This window comes from Cupressus sempervirens, chromosome 8 (genome assembly GCF_028749045.1).
Source record: "Cupressus sempervirens isolate cs-2001-9-10 chromosome 8, ASM2874904v1, whole genome shotgun sequence".
Lineage (NCBI taxonomy): Eukaryota > Viridiplantae > Streptophyta > Pinopsida > Cupressales > Cupressaceae > Cupressus > Cupressus sempervirens.
Genome location: NC_143125.1, coordinates 818,083,344 through 818,104,082, shown reverse-complemented (window position 1 = coordinate 818,104,082; position 20,739 = coordinate 818,083,344). Strand labels below are relative to the sequence as shown.

Below are 20,739 nucleotides of genomic sequence, written 5' to 3'. Positions count from 1 at the left end.
AACTTCTTTCCTTTAGTATCCAACAGATCAACATACTCATCAAAAGTGACTTTCTTATAGGTAGACCCTAAGGTAGTCTTTGAGGTGTTAAAAGAAGATAAAAATGTGAAATATTCCAATGGTAGCTTGTTATCTATCAGATAGATCAATCTGTCATCTTTGATAGAACTCCCACAATCAATAAGCTTCATCCTTAGTTCATTCACCTTAATGATGAAATCTTGTATAAAGTCATATTACTTAGGATCTAAGGAGACAAGCTCATCTTCAATTTTGAAAACATCATCTTTAGACACTTTTACATATAGGCTTTCAAGGGTATCCCAAGCTTCTTTGGATGTAGAACACTTCTTAATTTGATACGTGATCTTATCATCAACCCCCAAACATATATCACCTAGGGCTTTCCTATCCATTGCTACCCAAGTTGAAATATCACTCACTAGTACATTTGACCCCATTTTAAGACCAAAATTTTTGACCATCTATTAAAATGGGGTCAAATTGGTTAGAATAGGCAAGGAAAAATGTGTTTTTTTAAAAATCCATGCCTGTGTTGGTCGAAATTTTGACCAACATAGCCTTCATTTTGTTTTGAAAATGTAAAAGGTCATGCCCTATTTCATTGTTATGCACACTTTGCATTGTTATGCCGAACACAAGCTTCATATCTAGTCTGTCGAATGCTTAATCTCAAGGAAATAGTTGGAAAGCTGGGCATGTCGAAGATCAAAGCATTGATTGTAAAAATTAAGAATGACTTGAACAATATTTATAATGCTACTATGAGTATAACTAGGCCTTTTCTTTTAATATTTTTTCTTTGATCATAAGCATGTATGAATGTCTTTGGCAACCTAAGTGGAACCCATCTGGACAACAAGATGCCACTTCAAATAAAGAGACTTATTTAGAGTTTGGTCGCGACTTGATAAAAGAGCTATGGTAGAATAGTGATCAAAAATATGTTTTGCGGATACCTTTCCATCTTACAATCTATGAAATGTAACATTTTTTTTTTTTTTGAATCATTTTGTATGTGCATTTTTAGAATCAAAGTTTCGCATCATATTTTAAAATTCAATATAAGTTTCTAATCATAATCATGATTCATCTTCAGATTTAATGAGAATGAGAACTTATCATGAAGTATTGATTCCAACCATCGATGTTTTAATTATGTCGATGTTTGTAATTGACCAGAATAGGGTTTTGTTTAGGGTTTTTTTTATGACTGAACACTTGAATTGATCTCATGTGTAGGAAAGTCTTCAAACAAAGTGGGTATAGTTTTGGATATTCTTGGGGGCTTCTTGTTGATGTTATTGCTATGCCTATTTGCATTCAGAATAAGATTCAACTTTTCGGCATTAAGGAAAGGTAATTTTGAGGTGATTATTTTTTGATAAATCATTCTTTCAAATGTCAACAAAAATTCTAGCTAGTAGATTATATAAGAGCTACTCACTCAAAAAGGAAATAAGGGGGAAAAAATCCATTTATTTTTTCTTGTAAAATAAAATGTTCTCTATACAAAATGTGTAATATTTTTCCCATGCATCAATTAGTAGAGAATCCTGATATAGAGGTGGACTCTGCTATTGGGAAGGAGCATGGAATTTTTCTCAAGTTGGAAACTATAAAGGTTGCAACTAGAAATTTTCATGATGATAAAAAGCTTGGAGAAGGGGAATTTGGCTCTGTTTACAAGGTAACATAACTCTAACTAACCACATTAAATATGTTATTAAATTGAACCAAGTTACTTCTTTGTTCTCCACTGAACAACAATCTACAGACTATTTTAATTTTGAAATAGGTTAAATATATCAAATGTTCATTGATATATGTTCTCTGGATACCTTTCCATACAAAATAATCTAGAACATTGATAGTTATGAGAGCTCCCCTGCCAATGTGTATGTGACACAGAGCCAAATTGGACATCTTTGTTCAAATAGACCGCTAAAAGCTATATCAACAACTTGCAATGAGAGTCATATTTGGACATCAATGTAAAATAACAACACAATGTATAGAAACATACGTAAATTGATCCATTATTGACCATAAATGTTTTGAGTCAGTGAAAATATGCCTTCTTTTTAGTAATCAAATGGTCAACTTCAACAAGTGACAAGTTGACAAGCTCTGAAATCTCTAGTAGCCAAGTTAGCTTTAGCTTTGTTGTTTTGATTGATCCTTCAAGATGGAGCATGCCATGAAGTTGTACAATAACACCCTTTGAGTCCTTCTCAATATTTTTTATTATGGCAATGCCTGAATCCATTAGTGTTACCTCTTTGCCTTGTGAGACAAGAGCAGCATCAGCACTCTCCGACCAAATATGTTTTGTGTAAGTAGTTGCTTTCTTGCCAGTACCTTCATACATTTTATGCCTAGCTAGAATTCTGACAAAAGGTTCTTCAGTCCCATTTGTTAAGCATAGAAGAACATGATTTTCAAAAAGAGCTGTGTCTAAGATAGACAGTGTCAATGATTTTTTTATTCATTGTCCAAAGTCTGTCCCACTCCATTAGATTTAGATTTTTTGATTTTTTGATGTTCATTGAAACAAAAGTGCTAAAGAAAAATTAGATTTATAATTTTAATTGGTATACGTTATAAGAAGGGTATGTGCAAGCACATGGTGTACCAAACTATGGCCTTAAGTGGCAGTGAAAAATCAAAAAATCAGGTTTATGTCAACTTGACACATAATTTTGAAGTAGTTATGGACTTTATATCAAAAAGTTGTAAGAAAATAATCTGTAAGAAATTGAATATAGTTTCTAAACTACTAGGCCTTATTAGGAGAAAAAAATAATTAATTGGTCAAAAATTTGAATTTTAATGTAGTACTAAGAAAATTTCAAGGCGAAAATAAAAAGTAGGTGTATGTCTGACCGCCTTAATCAAAATCAAATCATAATATTTTTTTAATATAATTATAGATATGAAAAGTAGACTCATGCCCGGATGTGACACATATTTTTTGGTATTTTTATTTCAAATAAATAATTAAATATGAATTTTCTACCAAAACTTTTTCGAAAAAACAAGCCTCGTGTCTGACCACCCTAACTAATAGAGAATTTTACCAAATTTAAATTTCATTTTATTTTCTTATACTAGTCAAAGTATAGAATGTGATGCAACTTTTAGATTTCAAAAATGTTATACCGTTTGAAAGTTATAGCTACTTTTCAATCAGTATGTCAATCAACACTTTACAATAATCTTCATTGATAATTAACTAATAAGTACTTATTGAACTCAGAATTTGACAGAAATTATATTGATGGAATCTAGAGAGCGATATTAAAAAACCTTTTTCATTTTATTCAATTTTGATCAAAATAACATTGTCAGATGGCTACCTGAAATTTGAGTATCACTAAAACCCTCTTCAAACACGTCTTTTCGATTGACTAGGTAGGCTTGGTAAATACCATGCCAAATCAGATATTCGATTCCAAATCGGATATCTAATATGTTGTGGGTGGGAAATTTCAAATCCCAACCCATTTTGGAGGGAAAATTGGGTTTAAACATCATAGCTTATGATTTATAAATTATTTCACTTATATTACTATGTAAAGACATATTTTAATATATTATACATAAATAATAATGTAATGTAAAGATATAAGATATAATCTAGCAATATATAATAATATATTATGTTAATCTTATTACAATTTATAAATATAATTTATATTATTATTATTTTTACTAAATATAATAACGTAATTTATATATATATAAAATACGTATTATATATTATTATATTAATATGTATGTTATTAATATATATAATAACGTAATATTTTTATTAAATATAATAACATTATATATATATATATATATATATATATATACATATATGTATATATGTATATATGTATATATATGTATATATATACATATATGTATATATATACATATATGTATATATATACATATATATACATATATACATATATATACATATATGTATATATATACATATATGTATATATATACATATATGTATATATATACATATATGTATATATATACATATATGTATATATATACATATATATACATATATACATATATATACATATATACATATATATACATATAAACATATATATATATATATATATATATATATATATATATATTAATATGTATGTTATTAATACATATGTATATTATTAATATATATGAGTCAAAGGGGGTCATAGGTCAACCATTGAACCCCTTTGACGCATTAAATGATGACATATGTCCTTAGGGGTCTTGGGACCCCTAGGGACATATTACAATGGTTAATATGAGTCAAAAGGGGTCCCCTTTTGACCCATTAAATGACGATATATGTCACTACGGGTCCTATGACCCCCTTTAACCCATTAAACGACAACATATGTCTCTAGGGGTCCTAGGAATGGGTAATATGGGTCAAAGGGGGTCATAGGTCCCTTTCACCCATTAAATGATGACATATGTCCCTAGGAGTCCTAGGACCCCTAAGGACATATTCGAATGGGTAATATGGGTCAAAGGGGGTTATAGGGTGACCTATAACTCTCTTTGACCCTTAAACAATGACATGTCTCTAGGGGTCCTAGAACCCCTAGGGACATATTTGAATAGGTAATATGGTTCAAAGGGGGTCATAGGGTGACCTATGACCCTCTTTGACCCATTAAACGATGACATATTTTGTTAAGGGTCCTCAGACCCTTAGGAACATATTCGAATGGGTCATATGGGTCAAAGGGGGTCATAGGTGACCTATGACCCCCTTGACCCATATGAATGATTCGAATATGTCCCTAGGGGTCCTACCACTAGGGACATATTTAAATCATTCATATGTGTCAAGGGGGTCATAGGTCACCTATGACCCCCTTTGACCCATTAAACAATGACATATGTCTTTAGGGGTCCTAGAACCCCTAAGGACATTTCGAATTGTTCATATGCATCAAAGGGGGTCATAGGGTGACCTATGACACCCTTTGACCCATTAAACGGCGCCATATGTCTCTAGGGGTCCTATAACCCCTAGGAACATATTCAAATCGTTCATATGGGTCAAAGGGGGTTATAGGGTGACCTATGAGACCCTTTGACCCATTAAATGATGACATATGTCCCTAGGTGTCTTAGGACCCCTAGGGACATAATGGAATCATTCATATGGGTCAAAGGGAGTCATAGGGTGACTTATGGCCCCCTTTGACCCATTAAATGATGACATATGTCCTTAGGGGTCATGGGACCCCTAATGACATATTCGAATCGTTCATATGGGTCAAAGGGGGTCAAGGGTGACCTATGACCCCCTTTGACCCATTAAATGATGACATATGTCCCTAAGGATCCTAGGACCCTTAGGGACATATTCGAATGGGCCATATAGGTCAAAGGGGGTCACAGGATAACCTATGACCCCCTTTAACTCATTAAACAATGACATATGTCCCTAGGGGTCCTAGGACCCCTAGGGACATATTTGAATCATTCATATGGGTCAAAGGGGGTCATAAGGTGACTTATGACCCCCTTTGACCCATTAAATGATGACATATGCCTCTAGGGGTCCTCGGACCCCTAAGGACATATTCGAATTGTTTATATGCGTCAAACCCTATGACCCCCTTTGACCCATTAAACGATGACATATGTCCCTAGGGGTCTTAGGGACATATTCGAATGGGCCATATGGGTCAAAGGGGGTCATAGGGTGACCTATGACTCGCTTTGACCCATTAAATGATGACATATGTCCCTAGGGGCCCTCGGACCCTTAGGAACATATTCGAATGGGTCATATGCATCAAAGGGAGTCATAGGGTGACCTATGACCCCCTTTGACCCATATGAATGATGACATATGTCTTTAGGGGTCCTAGGACTCCTAGGGACATATTGAAATAGTTCATATGGGTCAAGGGGGTCGTAGGTGACCTATGACCCCCTTTGACCCATTAAACGATGACATATGTCTCTTGGGGTCCTAAAACTCTTAGAGACATATTCAAATTGTACATATGGGTAAAAGGGGGTCATAGGTCTATGACCCCCTTTGACTCATTAAACGACGACATGTCTCTGGGGGTCCTATAAACCCTAAGGACATATTCGAATCATTCATATGGGTCAAAGGGGGTCATAGGGTGACCTATCACACGTTTTGATCCATTAAACGATGACATATGTCCCTAGGGGTCCTAGAACCGCTAGGGACATATTCGAGCCATTCATATGGGTCACAAGGGGTCATAGGGTGACCTATGACCCCCTTTGACCCATTAAACAATGAGATATGTCCCTAGGGGTCCTAGGGACATATTCGAATGGGCCATATGAGTCAAAGGGGGTCATAGGGCAACCTATGACCCACTTTGACCCATTAAATGATGACATATGTCTCTAGGGGTCTTAGGACCCCTAGGGACATATTCGAATCATTCATATGGGTCAAAGGGGGTCATAGGTCTCTTTGACGCATTAAATGATGACATATATCGCTAGGGGTCCTCGGACCCCTAAGAACATATTAGAATGGGTCATATGGGTTAAAAGGGGTCATAGGTCACCCTATGACCCCCTTTGACCCATATGAACGATTTGAATATGTCTCTAGAGTTCTTAGGACCCCTAGGAACATATTCGAATCGTTCATATGTGTCAAAGGGATCATAGGTGACCTATGACCCCCTTTGACCCATTAAATGATGACATATGTCTCTAGGTGTCCTAGAACCCTTAGGGACATATTCAAATTGTTCATATGGATCAAAGGGTTTTACCCCTTTGACCCATTAGACGATGACATATGTTCGTAGGGGTTTTAGGACCCCTAAGGACATATTTGAATCATTCATATGGGTCAAAGGAGGTCATAGGGTGACCCATGACCCCCTCTGACCCATATGAACGATTTGAATATGTCGCTAAGGGTCCTAGGACTCCTAGAGACATATTCGAATCATTGATATGGATCAAGGGGGTCATAGCTGACTTGTGACCCTCTTTGACTCATTAAATGATGACATATGTCTCTAACAATCCTAAAACCTCTAGACCCATTAAACGACGACATATGTTCCTATGAGTTCTAGGACCCCTAAGGACATATTCGAATCATTCATATGGGTCAAAGGGGGTCATAGGATGACCCATGAGCCCCTTTGACCCATATGAATTATTAGAATATGTCCCTAGGGGTCCTAGGACCCCTAAGGACATATTTGAATCGTTCATATGGGACAAAGGGGGTCATAGGGTGACCTATGACACCTTTTGACCCATTAAACAATGTTCAAATGGATCAAAGGGGGTCATAGGGTGACCCATGACCCCCTTTATGTTCCTAGGGGTCCTAGGACCCCTAAGGACATATTTGAATCATTCGTATGGGTCAAAGGGGGTCATAGGGTGACCTATGACAACTTTTGACCCTTAAGGACATATTCGAATCATTCATATGGGTCAAAGGGGGTCATAGGGTGACCTATTAAATGATGACATATGTTCTTAGGGGTCATGGGACCCCTAAGGACATATTTGAATCTTTCATATGGGTCAAAGGGGGTCATAGGGTGACCTATGACTGCCTTTGACCCATTAAATGACGACATGTGTCCCTAGGGGTCCTAGGACCCTTAAAAACATATTCGAATGGTCCATATGGATCAAAGGGGGTCACAGGGTGACCTATGACCCTCTTTGACCCATTAAATGATGACATGTGTCCCTAGGGGTCGTAGGAGCCCTAGGGACATATTCAAATCATTCATATGGGTAAAAGGGGGTCATAGGGTGACCTATGACACATTTTGACCCATTAAACGATGACATATATCCCTAGGGGTTTTAGGGCCCTTAGGGACATATTAGAATCATTCATATGGGTCAAAGGGGGTCACAGGGTGACCTATAACCCCCTTTGAACCATTAAATGATGACATATGTCCCTAGGGGTCATGGGACCCCTAAAGACATATTCAAATCATTCATATGGGTCAAAGAGGGTCATAGGATGCCCTATGACCCCCTTTGACTCATTAAACAATGACATATGTCCCTAGGGGTCCTAGGGACATATTCGAATGGGCCATATGGGTCAAACGGGGTATAGGGTGACCTATGACCCACTTTGACCCATTAAATGATAACATATGTCATTAGGGGTCCTAAGACCCCTAGGGACATATTTGAATCAATCATATGGGTCAAAGGGGGTCATAAGGTGACTTATGACCCTCTTTGACCCATTAAACGATGACATATGTCGCTAGGGGTCCTTGAACCCTTAAGAACATATTCAAATGGATCATATGGGTCAAAGAGGGTTATAGGGTGACCTATGACCCCCTTTGACCCATATGAATGATTCAAATATGTCTATAGGGGTCCTAGGACCTCTAGGCACATATTCGAATCGTTCATATGGTCAAGGGGGTCATAGGTGACCTATGACCCCATTTGACCCATTAAACCATGACATATGTCTCTAAGGGTCGTAGAACCCCTAGGGACATATTTGAATTGTTCATATGGGTCAAAGGGTGTCATAGGGTGCCCTATGACCCCTTTTGACCCAGTAAACAAACACATATGTCCCTAGGGATTCTAGGACCCCTAAAGACATATTCGAATCATTCATATAGGTCAAAAGGGGTCATAGAATGACCCATGACCCCCTTTGACTTATATGAACGATTCAAATATGTCCCTAGGGGTGTTAGGACCCCTAAAGACATATTCAAATTATTCATATGGGTCCAAGGGGTCATCGTTGACCTATGACCCCCTTTGACCCATTAAATAACGACATATGTCTCTAGGGGTCCTAAGACCCCTACGGACATATTTGAATTGTTCATATAGGTCAAAGGGGATCATAAGGTGACCTATGACCCCCTTTGACCCATTAAATGATGACATATGTCCCTAGGGGTTCTAGGACCCCTAAGGACATATTTGAATCGTTCATATGGGTCAAAGGGGGTCATACGGTGACCCATGACCCCCTTTGATCCATATATATGTCTTTAGGGGTCCTAAGACCCCTAGGGACATATTCGAATCATTCATATGGGTCAAAGGGGGTCATTGGTGACCTATGACCCCCTTTGACCCATTAAATAATGACATATGTTTTTAGTGGTCCTAGGACCCCTAGGGACATATTCAAATCGTTCATATGGGTCAAAGGGGGTCATAGTGTGACCTATGACTCCTTTTGACCCATTAAATGATGATATATGTCCCTAAGGGTCCGAGGAGCCCTAAGGACATATTCGTATCATTCATATTGGTCAAAAGGGGTCATAGGATGACTTATGACCCCCTTTGACCCATTAAATGATGACATATGTCCCTAGGCATCATAAGACCCATAGGGACATATTCGAATCATGCATATGGATCAAAAGGGGTAATAGGGTGACCTATGACCCCCTTTGACCCATTAAATGATGACACATGTCCCTAGGGGTCCTAAGACCCCTAGGGACATATTCATATCATTCATATGGGTCAAACCCCCTTTGATCTATGAAATGATGACATATGTCTCCAGGGGTCCTAGGACCACTAAGGACATATTAGAATCATTCATATGGGTCAAGGAGGTCATAGTTGACCTATGACCCCCTTTGACCCATTAAACGATGACATATGTTCCTAGGGGTCCTAGGACCCCTATGGACATATTCGAATCGTTCATATGTATATGAGCTAGAAAATGAAAGGATATATATATACTATTTATACTATTTTATAATAATAATAATAATATAAATAAAAATTAAATATTAATATTATTATATCTATAGTAATAATAATAATACTATTATAGCTATAATAATAATATATATATTAATACTATATTGTAGCATAATAATAATAATATAAATAAACACTAAATATTTACACTATTATATCTATAGTAATAATATTAATAATATTATGTGTATAATAATAATATCGATACTATAGCTATATTAATACTATATATTAATATTACTATATATTAATACTATTGATACTTTATATTAATACTATTATACTATTATATATTAATACTAGTATAGTATTAGCTTAGTAATAAACCAAAGTCAGTTTCCCTCCAATGATTTTCATAATATTAATATAATTATGGCAAAGGAGGGAAACTATAGCAAGCTTTCCCCCAAAAAATTCACTTTACAAAATCAGATATCCGATTTCAAATCGGATATCCGATCTAGGATTGAATATTCGATCTTAAATTAGATATTTGATTTTACTGGCACAAATTCTCAATATTTCCCTATCCCTGCAGACCCGACGACATCACTTTTTCACTTTTTTTCACGAATTTTTCAAAAAGTCGCTTTTGGAGCCCAACCAATAAAAAAAAAATTGAAAATATAACCTTAGGTGTTCGAATTTGTCATCTGAATGGGGAGCAACAATCGTCGAAAGGATAAACGCAAAAGGATGATATCCAATGAAGACATTGCGGCATATAGGGAAAGGGACAAAATAGAACATTGAAGAATAAGACAAGGTATGCTAAATATCAGTCAAGTTGATGATAAATTAATTGAAGGTGAAATCATAGAGTCAGATAATGAATATGTATAGTTGGGGAATGAAAATGTACCTATTGAAAATGATAATGCTGAAATTGAAAATTTGGAGAATGAAAATTTTGAAGAAAAAATGCCACCAAGTCATAATCCAAATTGCATAATTGACCATGTCAAAGATGATAATGTACAGGAACCTAATGCACAAGAAACTTACATATCTCCTAATTATAATCGACATGAAGGTTCTAAAACACCAAAATGGATAATTGAAATTGATAATAAAAAAAAATAGAAAGAACCATTTAGTTATGGGCTTCAAGACTATATCAGATGTTTTTCGGCAACAAGATAGTGGTAGAGCAATGTTAGCTTTTCATTCACTTATCAAAGATGCAAAAGATGAGACCTATGCTTTCAAAATTGAAGATTCGTGTCAGTAAAAAGTTGGAAAGAAATGCCATTATCATGAAGAATCTTTTTAGTGCTCTCAATAGCATTGGGAAAAATAGCAGAGAGAAGGATAATAGAGCTGCTCGAAGGGTCATTACAACCTCTTTGGTAATTCATCATTTGAGAAAGGGTAGATAAATGAGACAAACTTGTATTGATTTGAATCTAAATCGTACTACTTTGAGAAGAGCACTTTGTCGACGAGAGAAAATTGATGATCCTCTTCAAAATGAAACATGGGCATTTGGTGGGAGACTTCCACATTTTGATAAGAAGCTATCTGACAATGTGAAGGAAGAAATTACACAATTTTGGAACTCTAACTCATGAGTATCACCCAATGTTAAAGACGTCTTAAGGTTGATAATTGGCATCAGAGACCGCATGCCACATCCTAAACACCATTTAGAAGTAAGTCAAAACTATGTTGTTCAAACAATTTAGAGAGAGTCATCCAAGTCTTCATTTATCACAAAAGGCTTTTGAATCTTTGAAGCCATTTTATTGTGTGCCACTCAAAATTTGAAATACATGTTGTTGCAAATATCATGATGAGTTTTTTATGCACCATGAACTATTATGCTCCATCCATTCTACTTTGCATAGTAAAGAAATGTTGGAGGATTGTGGGGCTAGTGGGCTTCCAAAATCATCAAGAGACTTGCTAGATCAACTCTTATGTCATAGAGTTGATGGTTGTTCTTTTTATAGAAATGCTTGCTTAAATGAGAAGTGTTCAGAATGTGGTGGCTTATCCAAGTTTGACACATGTTTCCATGAGGGGTGCGAACAAGATCTTGGAAAGACAATACTGTAAAAAAGGGTATATGAAATGGTGAAATACACATTGAAGAGTGGGAGTGAGAGGTCTAGATGTGAATTGGTTGGAAAAGATATTAGTGTGGCTAATTTTATTTCATATTTCAAGGAAAATCTTTTCTACAAGTATGCAAGACATAGTCACAGGTCTCAGTGGTTGGATCAACAATTTAGAATGTGTAAGGAGACTTTTTCCATTGGCACTATTATATCAGTTGTTGATTTTTCTTAGAACTACACATTGCAACCTCAAAATGAGACACAATCTCAGTATTACAACTCCATTCAGATTGCAATTTTTGTTCACATAACATATAGACATGACCCTGATAGTGCGAAAGATAATCGAAAGATTATTAGAGAGTATCATTTTTTTATGAGTGATGATAGATCTCACTCTCACGAGTTTGTGGAACATTGTTTTGAGATTTTTTTTGATTTCTTACATGAGCATGCAATTGCTATGGATAGACATATCATTTGGTCAGATAACTGTACAAGTCAATTCAAGAATGCTCACATGTTTTATTGGTTGTGTAGGATGCATATAGAGAGAGGGGTGCCTCATATTTGGAGTTTGTTTGAGTCTGGCCATGGAAAAGGGGAACATGATGGATCAGGGGCATGTGTGAAGAGAGCTCTAGTTAAGGAGCAACTGAAGATTTCAACAACAGAGCTTCTTGATGCTCGTTTCATTGTTGATTGGTGTAATTTAGCATTATCACAGGGGGGACTCTTGATTCAGTGGTATGCAAGTTCTTTTGGTTGGTTGAGGAAGGGTCCATAGGTGATAGATCAAATTGTGCTATAGTGAGAGACTCATCAAAAATGGATTCATTTCAGAGCTCTGATTCTAGTACATGGACCATTTGGCCACAACAACTAGCTTGTTTTTGTTGTACTTTTTTCAGTGTGATTGGGACCACTGTGAGTCAAGTGAGTGGGTGGAAACATGGGCTCCACATTATCTTACTCCATTGTCTATCATACCCTCTATCAAAAATGATGACATGGAAAGTTCACTTGAGCATAACCATCTATCAGATCTACTTCAGCCAGGACATGTCTTTGCATTGGTTGCACCACAGGGGAATGATGAGAAATCTGATTATTGGTTAGCAAGTTGTGTCAGAGGCAAACAAAAACTTGCACAACCGATCACATATGATGATGGATTCACATATGCTACTGGTTCAGTGGTTGTTTCTAGAACATGGCTGCAGACATACATGCTTAGAAGGAACAAAATTTCTGCATTCGAAGACTATCAGAAGCACAAAGTAATTCTCATATATTCACATCTTATTATAGCAACAAATGTAAACTTATTGAAGCATCAAGGAAGACCAAAAGTAAAAGAACTTTTTACTATTGCTAATGCTGATCATGAAGCCCTATTGGAGACCCTAAAACAGAGAGAGGACCCCATAGGAATACTCGACTAGGTATATATACTTCTTATGTTATTTTCTTTATAATGATTTAATGAATTGATGATTATCTTGTTTAATACAATAAGTTACTAATTTTTTTATGATATTGGAATGTAGGTACATCATGAAGAGTTGGAGGGGGGTGGTATTGGGGAGAATTTCTAAAATTTATGATGTATTATGATGTAAAATGTGTACTTTTTTTGTATATGATTTGTGTATTTTGGTAGGTTCTTTGTAAGGAATTATAAGAGGAAGATATTAAACAAGTTCTTGAAAATCATATTTTCATGTGATACAAAGCTATAAGGACAATTTTGAGAGAATTTATAACTATATGAAAGATAATTGCTTGCAGATATCTTATTACAAATTTGGTTTTTTCCTTATTTGACATAAAGCTGACATTATGATTATTAAAACTATTTTTATCAAACTAATCAAATAAGAAAAATATAGAAAGTACGGATGAACAATTAGAATATTTGATTTCTTCCATTTTGCAACCAATCATAGCATTTGAAAGCATACATAATATTGTATAATGTTTTGAAAGACTTTCATAATGAAAAGTTGTATAAAGAACATTTGTACCAAGGATAGAATTACGAAATGCAAAGGGATAGTGACTAGGAATTTCAACATCTTTAGAGTGAGTAGCATGACCAAAGTCATCAATAGACTCATGAGTACCTTTTATAGGAGAAAGACCTTTGATAGGAGTGTTTGAATCTTGAGCATAGTTTTGAAGTGGATATGGAGAAGTAGAACATGAGGGGACACTTTGGTCTGGACATCTTTCTTTATATAGCATAGAAAGATCACTTTTCCCATAAGTTTCAGTAAGCTTAATGGAGGTAGTGGAAATGGTATCCTCATCATATGTAAGAGGTGGGTAACACATAGGATATAGAAACGTTAAAGTTTGGATGAGATGAAAAGGTGTTTGATCTTAATCTTTATTTATATATTTTCTTTTTGAGAGTCATCTTGGTATGGAGCACCTTCTAAGGACAAGGGAAAATGTGAGGTGTGCATGATAGAATCTTAAAGCAATAATGTAGGATTATCTAAAGTGGGCATAGTAATCATAGTATTGCATGAATGTTGAGGATCTTTAGTCTTAGTAGCATGGAAAAGGTTTGCAGACAAGTGAAGGTTAGCTTGATTTTCTTTTAGTTGTAGCCCTTAAGGGTACACATGGTCTATATGGAAAGAATTAGGTTCTTTGTTTGGTGGAGGCATTTTTGAAAGCTTTGACACTTTAGGAGGTTCATTAGTGTTATGAGAAGTGAAGGTGTCAAGGAAATCATCACTTGACATAGGTTCATCAACATGATCTTATGACACATGAGTCATTAGAGGTATCAACAATCCCATCATAAATGAGATCTTTCATTTTATGTTTCAACACTATGGAATCTTTAGTTTTATGAAATTTTCTTCCATGAAAGTGGCAATAATGATAATTTCTCCACCATGGAGGTTTGATTTTGGGTTCATAAGGTCTAGAGTTGTCTAGTAATGTGATGGATTCATTACCAAGAAGTGTTTGCAAGATGTTATCATGAGAACCTTCCAATGGAGTAAAAGTTCTCTCAAAAATTTCTCCATGATAATTTTGTCATTTCTTAAGTGAATAGAATGCATCCATGTATTTATCACTATCTTGGTCAAAGATAGGTCCATAATGAAAGTTTGGCATAGGCTCAAAGGAGGTATCACTTTCTTGTTCTCTAAAGAGGTCTTTAGATCTAGAAGATGAAGATATTTGATGTCTTTGTGTAGAATATGTAAAACTTGAAGAAGATGACCCGTGTGTATGTAAAGGTCTTAAGGGAGATTAATTTAAGAATGCAATATTCTCCTCTAACCTTTTCTCAAGTTTAGAATTGATTTCTATCATGTGCTTAGAGAGATGAAGGTAAAAAAAAGATTATTTGTCTCTTCTAGCTTTTTGTATTGAACATATAGATCTTGAAACTCTTTAGTGGCATGGAGGATATCATGATCATCTAGATTTGGTTGAGGTTTGGTAGCACAAGATTTGAATACCATAGTGGTAGATAGATAATAAAGCATGAAGGAGACTACAGGAAGCTAATAAGGTGACACAAGATAACTTGATGTCCAAACTAGAGAGGTAGAGTGTTCACATGTCAAAGAGAGGTAGAAATGAATGAGTGACTTGTCAAACAAATTGTCCAAGCAGGTTACAACAGTAGTGACTCAAGTCAAGAGCTACGAAAAAATCCCAAATAGCAATGTAGATAAAGAAAGAGAGATGACAAGTGAACAAATTTAAGTGTAGTCAATAGATCAAGGAAACCATTTAGTGAAAGAAATTCTTAGTATGCATATCATAGACCATTAAGTTACAAAATACTAATAGCTCTAAGACCAAAGAGCCATTTTAAGCATGTTCAAGTACTAGAGACATAGAAAATCAAAGTCAATCTATGAAACTCCCCTTAGCAAAAAATGCAAACAAATATTTGCACTTGACGTTTTGACTTGGTTGAAAAAGTTTGACAATAATTGATAATATTGCAAGCTTGATGTTTGAAAGCAATTTTTTTTCCAAGAAAGATAGTGACACATGGAGTAGTCTTCAAACAATCAAGCAAGGCACAAAGCAACCTTTCATGATACAAGTCAAAGGGGTCAACCTTTCTTGACAACTTTTCAAAATCTAACTCCTAATGGCTACAAGTCAGTGCCATTAGCTCTGAGTGGGTGGGTGAACCATAGTGACACCCTTGTTCCAACCACGGAGACCTTCTATCGTCCATGGCCACCCCATACTGAGGAGTCACCAAGGTTCTCTAAGTGTGTTTTGAGGTCAATCTTCTAAGGGTCATAACTCGGAGCTCGTGAGGGCGATTGATAAACTATCAAATGCTACAGGGCACTGATGTTGAGGCCTAAAATAATCTATCTCATTTTTGAGAGATCACATTTTGTTTGGATTCGACACAATGATCTTGCTTGATGCCAAAACTTGTAGTGTGCCTCAGTTCATAGGTGCACCACAGCGTAACTTTGAAACTATTGATCTTGGCATTGAATCATTAGTGCCATTAGCTCTAGATGGGTGGGTGAACCTTAGTCACACCCTTTTTTTGGCCACAAAGGCCATCCATCATTTGCGGCCACCCCGTACCGAGGAGTCTCCAAGGTGCTCTAAGTGCATTTTGAGGTTGATCTTTCGATGGTCACAACTCAGAGCTCGTGAGGGCTATCGATAAACTGTCAAATTCTATAGGATGATGATATTGAGGCCTAAAATAACCTATCTCATTTTTGAGAGATCACATTCCATTTGGATTCGGCACAGCGATCTCGCTCGATGCCAAAACTCACAGTGTGCCTCAGTTCATAGGTGCACCACAGCGTACCTTTGAAACCACTGATCTTGGCATCAAATCATCAGTGCCATTAGCTCCAGATGGGCAGGTGAACCTCAATCACATGCTTTTTCTAGCCACGAAGACCATCCATCATTTTCGGCCACCCTGTACCGAGGAGTCTCCAAGGTGCTCTAAGTGCATTTTGAGGTCGATCTTTCGAGGGTCATAACTCAGAGCTTGTGAGGGCTATCGATGAACTGTCAAATGCTACAACACGGTGATACTAAGGCCTAAAATAACCTATCTCATTTTTGAGAGATCACATTCCATTTGAATTCAACACAACGATCTCGCTCGATGCCAAAACTTGCAGTGTGCCTCAGTTCATAGGTGCACCATAGCGTAACTTTGAAACCGTTGATCTTGGCATCGAATCATCAGTGCCATTAGCTATGGATGGGCAGGTGAACCCTAGTCACACCCTTGTTCTAGCCACAAAGACCATCCATCATTTGCAATCACCTCGTACCGAGCAGTCTCCAAGGTGCTCTAAGTGCATTTTGAGGTCGATCCTACGAGGGCCATAACTCAGAGCTCGTGAGGGCTATTAATGAACCATTAGAGGAGACAAGTTTGTAAGGATGGAGTGGCTTAGTGTTTTTACTAAAACAAGTTAGTGGGAAGGCTTTATTAGAGGGTCTTGGCCAAACTAGTGGGGTGTTTTTCCACTCTCTAATTTTAGAGACTGTTAGGTTTTGGAGGGAGATTAGGAGAGCTCTACTACAACTATCCTTACCCTAGCTTGGACCAAGGTTGGTATCTCAAACTTGCTTCTTTACCATTTCTTTCTTTTAGCATGGTTAAGCAAATATGCAAGTGTGGAGTTTATTAATGGAGTATGCATTGCATTGCATTATGGAGTAGCATTCGTGTGAGTGCTTGAATGGTGTTCATTCCATGTAGATTAGTGTGGCACCATTGTGCATCTTGTTGTATTGTGTGGAGTATTCTGAGTATGAGGTTTGGATTTCATCTATTTCCTTGTTGTATTATGGGTGTTGATATTGTGTTGTGAAAATGTGATGTGCTCTTGAAAATTTCTTGTTTTATTTCTACTTGGTTTAGTTTTCTTGTTTTGTGCTTGAGTATTGTAATGGGCGTGGGACTTACACTCATCCTTGTGGGAAGGGAAGAGAAGTCCAGGGTGAAGGGCTTAAGTTGGGTTCAAAAAATGTATTGAGAACCTTGGAGTATGGGCTCCATTATATGCCATAGCATTTCATATCTTGCTGGGGGTGATAAGGAAAGTATGGTGTAGAAAGGAAGTTTGAGGAGTTACAGTTGATGGTAGTGGGTTTGGAGGAGGAAATGTGGAGGCCCCGAGAGAGCATTAAATTGTTGATTTATGATAGCCCCGAGAGGGCATGAAATTTTCTGAATTATGATAGCCCCAAGAGGGCTTGAAAATTGTTTATTGTAGATATGCTTTGGTATGGAAAGTCTCCATTTTAGAACACACCTTCACCCTATGTTTATGGTTCCATCTATGAAGCCATTGTGAAATGGCCATTGGGGGAAATTGTTCAAGTTTGAAATGTAATGTTTATGCTATTGAAAGATTGTATGTGTATCCCAGTTTGAGCCTTGTTCCCTAGTGCAAGGGTGGTCTCTTTGAGGCCTATGGTTGGGTGGAAAGCACCCATGGTCCTTGTTATTTTGTTGTGTTTCATATGCAGATTTGTGTCCAAGGGAGCAATGGAAATGGCTTGGAATCATCATCTTGTAGATTGATGTTGGATGAGAAAACTTGACATTGTGCCCTCATTTGTGAAGGAGGATTCACCAGCTTGTTCATGTTCTCAATGATCATGTTGGACAATGTTCATGCTACTCATTATCCATATCTTTCAATGTTCATGTTCCTTATGCTTTTGAAAAGTCCCTTATGTTGCCCCATTGTGATGGAAGGAGATTGTATCATTGTTAACTAATGTACGTGTAGAGGAAATAATTGATAAGGTTGTATATGCATGTTTCATTTGGAGTTTATATTGTTATGAAAGCATTGGTATGAGTCACAGATTTGCTTTGACATCATTGTTATCATTTGAAAATGTGAAAGAAAGTTTTCTCCTTGTGGTATTGTAAATGACTAGTTGATAATAACAATCCATAGATGTTATGTGATACCATTGATTGTATAAATTTAAAATTTAGTAGATTGCTTACAATCTTGTTGTGCACTCAATAATTTGGAAGGAAAATTTTATGTTCATATCACATGCATGGATAACATTGATTTTAATTACCAAGATTAATGCAATTCTAAGCAAGGAAATCATCAAATTAATTTCATGATATAACAAAATGAAGTTTGTTGTAAGAGAAGACATAATAAAATCTATGAGATACATTGTTGTAGGCATGCATTTTCCTCTCTAGAAAATGTATGGTAAAGGCAAATAAATCCCTTCCTTAATATAGAGCAATAAAATATTAAAGAATATTCCCAAATTCTAGAGTGCTATTTAATAAAAAAAAATAATAATAATAGCATATAGAGACTAATGAGTGTCCTAGACTAATATATTTCCTAAGTGACAGAATGGTACACATTACATTTTACTATGTTAGTTGCATGAAATGATGAATACATATATGTCAGAATGACATGGTATGTTATATACAAACCTTATTTATACGCTTGCACCTAATCCTTGCATAAACAATTCATCTAACAAATTTAAATTGACACACTCAATACGATGGTGTAGTAGGATGTGTTTAAATATAGATCATGAATTATTATTGAGTTAAGTACTTTGAATTGGCCCTTAGACTTACTAAGAGTTCCTCATTTTATGTGCTTACTAATTTGTACTATGAAACTACTTTGAATCTTAACATGCTTTGATAATAATAATATTGATAGTGAGAAAGTGAACTTATGGTGAATAATTAGATGTAATAATGTAAAAAGTAAATGTAATAGTATAGTAATTATAGTAATTAAAATAGTAAATGTAAAAGCATGGCAATGTAGCTAGATTAGTTAGTAGTTGATGAGCTAGATAGTTAGTAATTGTCTTTTGTTAGAGTGAGTTTAATTTATGTATTGAAATAGTAATTTTTGTGTTTAGGAAACTATAGTGAGTGCTAGTTTGGTGAGGAAGCAATGTTGATAGAATGCATAAGGATGACTAAATAGAGTAAAGAGGGAGAAAATGACTCGGTATTGGTCCAATCTTTGAGAGGAGCTATAACCAGTAAGATATGGATGCAAGCACATAATACACGTTTGGCACATAAAACAAATTGTTTATTCCATAAGTTGTGTAACTAATGTGTTGAATGATGGATACTATCAATGCAAGTGGCCCCTTCTCCATCATGTAGACTTTGAAGCTACCTTTGGGGCATATCTTTTCTAATTTCCAATGGTTAGATCCGATATAGTGTGGTAGATAAGTGCACATTTTCTTATTTGACTAGGGGTGCTCATGTGATGAGTACTAAATCTAAATTCTCTAGATACGTGTGTTTAATCGATTAAGATATACTACACTTCCACACATATAGTAATTGTCACATTAATATATATTGTAATGATTAATGAAAGTGTCTACATTGGTAATGAGGATAATAAGTAATTCTGATCCCCTTCCCTTACATGCTAGAATCATGACCTAGTCCATATGATACAACTGACAGACTCTAATAGAATATTAGTATCAGAGGTTTGTTAGGATATGAATCACCTCACTAATTTATGAGTGTTGTATCTTGAACTTGCTTGTTTGACTCATGATGCTAACTTGAACTAGACTGTCATCCAATCTATTTGAAAACCACCTATGACTAAAATGTTACAACCGGATGACACTATCGACATGAGTCTTGAACTCATATTCAATGATAACCTTGTTTTACAATATGTAATTTATTATGCGACTTCATAAGCTACAAAAAAAATTTAAAAAATTTGTGTTTTTACTAGTAAAATTTAGGGCATGACACATGATCCACGATAAATTGAACAATACTAGATACTAAATTAATATGTATATCATTGTGCACATAAATGACAAAAATATATATCAA

The 20,739-nt window shown here is 35.9% G+C and overlaps 1 pseudogene; it reads right to left on the bottom strand.

The window, feature by feature from the left end:
* Positions 1–2,083: 2,083 nt before the first annotated feature.
* LOC149544907 (glutamate--tRNA ligase, cytoplasmic-like) overlaps positions 2,084–20,739 on the bottom strand; it is a 55,039-nt pseudogene continuing 36,383 nt past the window's right edge.